Raw genomic sequence first — 4,634 nt, 5'->3', positions numbered from 1 at the left:
TGAAATAATATTCTGGATGTAGGGGGTTAAAGAAAATAAACACCCTGTACTTTTTTTTCTTAAAAAATTTTTTTTTTGGTTTTTACTTTTAAGCTGGATAATTGCTTGATTTATTCTCTCTAAACATGTTTATTTTCTTTATTTTTGGCTGCATGGGGTCTCTGCTGCTGCGTGCAGGCTCTCTCGTTGCGGCGAGCAGGGGCTGTTCTTTGGTTTCTCACTGCGGCGGCTTCTCTTATTCTGGAGCCCGGGCTCCAGGGTGCACAGGCTTGGTAGCCGTGGAGAATGGGTTTCGTTGCTCCAAAGCATGTACAATCTTCCCAGACCAGGGATCAAATCCACATTCCTTGCATTTCAAGGCGGCTTCTTAACCACTGGACCACCGCGGAAGTCCTGGTGTTTTTCAATTTTTAATTAATTTTTTTTCTTTTTGTCTTTCTTTCTTTGTGTTTTTAAATGGCTGATGGGCACGTGAAGATGGCTCAGGTGGATCACAGGTTCCAGTTGGACTGCGCTGGGGAGAAGCATGTCATTACAGGAGGTCACTTTTTCATAGAGTGTTTCTCAAATTAGGGGCTCATGTTTTTTGCTTCAGCGTTTATATGGAGTGACTCCTAAAAATGCAATGTGCGGTGCCCTAACCAGAAACTCTTATTAAGAGTGAGACTGGGAATCTGCATTTTCAACAACCTCCTCAGCTAACTCCTGCCCTCTTAAATAAGAGATCTACTTCTTCTAGAACTTGGGGTATTCAATATTCCTCTTTAACAGGTATGCTCCCGTACTTCAGATTGTGAAAAGATGGAGCTCTTATTTCCTACTTTGACTTGGCCGCCAGGAAGTGCTGAGGACTGCTTTGGGTTAAATTAAATCAGCAATTAATTCCTGTGTAACCCGGGTGGCTATTTTGCTGTCTGCCAGTATGTTGGAATTGTCATGCCTTAGGTTGGAGGCATCTGGGGGACACACACCAAAGTTTGTATTGTTGAGTTTCTGGCTTCAAAAGACTTGTCTTCCCGTTGCATTTTTGCCTGTGGTTGTTCGGAGGATGAAAACAATCATTTAACTTCAATAAGAAGTTTACCTAAAGAAAAAAAAAGGAAGAAAGAAACAGGAGTTGACCAAGGGAAATGCACTCCACACAAGTCAACAATTTCTTGAGTCATTTACAAGGGTCTGCAATTCCTTCTGCACAGATTGCTGCCACTATGGTCTTAGACCACTAGATGGCACCATAGCACAAGTTTCTGGAAGTGTTACCTTCCTCCAACTTCTCTCCCAACTGATTGAACAGTGGTTCTTCAAGTAAAGTCTCAATCTCAGAATTTATTAGAGACGCAAATTCTCAGGTTCTACCCAAGATCCACTGAGTCAGAACCTGCTTTAACGTACCATCCAGGTAGCTCTGCTGCGCGCTAAAGTTTGAGAATCACTGTCCTAGAATCCACCTTGGGATTCAGTTCAATTCAGTTCAGTTCAGTCGCTCAGTCGTGTCCAGCTCTTTGCAACCCCATGGACTGTAGCACACCAGGCCTCCCTGTCCATCACCAACTCCCGGAGTTTACTCAAACTCATGTCCATTGAGTCGGAGATGCCATCCAACCATCTCATCCTCTGTTGTCCCCTTCTCCTCCTACCTTCAATCTTTCCCAGCATCAGGGTCTTTTCCAATGAGTCAGTTCTTCGCATAAGGTGGCCAGAGTATTGCAGTTTCAGCTTCAGCATCAGTTCTTCGAATGAATATTCAGGACTGATTTCCTTTAGGATGGACCGGTTGGATCTCCTTGCAGTCCAAGGGACTCTCAAGAGTCTTCTCCAACACCACGGTTCAAAAGCATCAATTCTTCGGCGCTCAGCTTTCTTTATGCTCCAACTCTCATATCCATACATGACTACTGAAAAAACCATAGCTTTGACTAGACGGACCTCTATCAGCAAGGTAATGTCTCTGCTTTTTTTTTTTTTTTAGCCGCCAGGTTCACCATCCCGGCGCGGAGCGGGGCAGGACCGGGGCCCCGGCGGCATGGCCCCTACACGGCCCGCAGCCCCATGGCTCGCGGCGGGCGCCGGCCCTGCCGTCTCTGCTTTTTAATATGCTGTCTAGGTTGGTCATAACTTTTCTTCCAAGGAGCAAGTGTCTTTTAATTTCATGGCTGCAGTCACCATCTACAGTGATTTCTGAGCCCCCAAAATAAAGTCTCTCACTGTTTCCGCTGTTTCCCCATCTATTTGCCATGGAGTTATGGGACCAAATGCCATGCTCTTAGTTTTCTGAATGTTGAGCTTTAAGCCACCTTTTCACTCTCCTCTTTCACCTTCATCAAGAGGCTTTTTAGTTCCTCTTCACTTTCTGCCATAAGGATGGTGTCATCTGCATATCTGAGGTTACTGATATTTCTCCCAGCAATCTTGATTCCAGCTTGTGCTTCCTCCAGCCCAGCATTTGTCATGATGTACTCTGCATATAAGTTAAATAAGCAGGGTGACAGTATACAGCCTTGACGTACTCCTTTTCCTATTTGGAACCAGTCTGTTGTTCCACGTCCAGTTCTAACCATTGCTTCTTGACCTGCATACAGATTTCTCAGGAGATAGGTCAGATGGTCTGGTATTCCCATCTCTTTAAGAATGTTCCACAGTTTGTTGTGATCCACACAAAGCCTTGGGCGTAGTCAATAAAGCAGAAGTTTTTCTGGAATTTTCTTGCTTGTTCGATGATCCAATGGATGTTGGTAATTTGATCTCTGGTTCCTCTGCCTTTATTAAATCCAGCTTGAACATCTGGAAGTTCTCGGTTCATGTACTGTTGAAGCCTGGCTTGGAGAATTTTGACCATTACTTTGCTAGCATGTGAGATGAGTGCAATTGTGTGGTAGTTTGAGCATTCTTTGGCATTGCCTTTCTTTGGGATTGGAATGAAAAATGGACCTTTTCCAGTCCTGTTGCTACTGCTGAGTTTTCCAAATTTGCTGGCATATTGAGTGCAGCACTTTCACAGCATCATCTTCTAGGATTTGAAATAGCTCAACTGGAATTCAATTCCCTCCACTAGCTTTGTCGCAGTGATGCTTCCTAAGGCCTACTTGACTTCAGATTCCAGAATGTCTGTCTCTAGGTGGGTGATCACACCATCGTCATTATCTGGGACATGAAGATCTTTTTTGTACAGTTCTTCTGTGTATTCTTGCCACCTCTTCTTAGTATTTTCTGCTTCTGTTAGGTCCATACATTTTCTGTCCACTATTGTGCCCATCTTTGCATGAAATTTTCCCTTGGTATCTCTAATTCTCTTGAAGAGCTCTCTAGTCTTTCCCATTCTACTGTTTTCCTCCATTTCTTTGCATTGATTGCTGAGGAAGACTTTCTTATCTCTCCTTGCAATTCTTTGGAACACTGCATTCAAATGAGTATATCTTTCCTTTTCTCCTTTGCCTTTTGCACCTTTTCTTTTCTCAGCTATTTGTAAGGCCTCCTCAGACACCCATTTTTCCTTTTTGCATTTCTTTTTCTTGGGGATGGTCTTGGTCACTGCCTCCTGTACTATGTCACAAACCTCCGTCCATAGTTCTTCAGGTACTCTGTCTATCAGATATAATCCCTTGAATCTATTTGTCGCTTCTACTGTATATTTGCAAGGGATTTGACTTAGGTCATACCTGAATGGTCTAGTGGTTTTTCCCCACTTTCTTCAATTTAAGTCTGAATTTGGCAATAAGGAGTTCATGATCTGAGCCCCAGTCAGCTCCCAGTCATGCTGAAGAAGCTGAAGTTGAACGGTTCTATGAAGACCTACAAGACCTTCTAGAACTAACACCCAAACAAGATGTCCTTTTCATCATAGGGGACTGGAATGCAAAAGTAGGAAGTCAAGAGACACCTAGAGTAACAGGCAAATTTGGCCTTGGAGTACAAAACGAAGCAGGTTAAAGGCTAACAGTGTTTTGCCAAGAGAACGCACTGGTCATAGCAAACACCCTCTTCCAACAACACAAGAGAAGACTCTACACACTAGCAAAGTTATGGTCAAAATTCTCCAAGCCAGGCTTCAACAGTACATGAACCTTGGGGTAGCTTGGGTGAATGAAGGTGAGTGGAATTGGCTAGAGGCCTTGCTGGAGAAGGGTGAGGTGAGCTGGGGGAGTGGGGAGGCTGGGAAGGGAGACAGTGAAGGTCACTGGTGCAGGGACAGGTCCACACTGTCCGTATTTGGACAGGGCTGGTCCAAACAGGACAGCAGTTAAGGAAAAGGGAATGGGTGGCGATTTTGTATCTTTCTTTTTAGGTTAGGCATGTCAAACGGTATCAGCTGGATGGGGGTAGAAAGGGAGAGTCACTAGGGAACCCCCACCTTAGATGAAAGGTCCTGAACCGGGAAAAGAAACGCAGGCTGCTCAGCCTAGGTCTCCATTATGGAAGGCTATCTGTTTCTGCCCATTCTGAAATTTCACCAAAGCAGCCACTGTTAATGAACTAAAATCTTGCAACCCTCCCGAGATGATCCACGAAGATGGATGCTCAGAAATCAAAAAGAACCTTGAGACTAGGGGGAACTATCTCTAGTGTATTAAAATCGTGTCTCTGTCAAGCCTATCTGTATCCTAAGGGGAGGCCAGTGCCAGAATTAATTCATATCT

Source organism: Bison bison, unplaced genomic scaffold (genome assembly GCF_000754665.1).
Source record: "Bison bison bison isolate TAMUID 2011002044 unplaced genomic scaffold, Bison_UMD1.0 scf7180017864317, whole genome shotgun sequence".
Classification (NCBI taxonomy): Eukaryota; Metazoa; Chordata; class Mammalia; order Artiodactyla; family Bovidae; genus Bison; species Bison bison.
Note: the sequence above shows the minus strand (reverse complement) of the source record.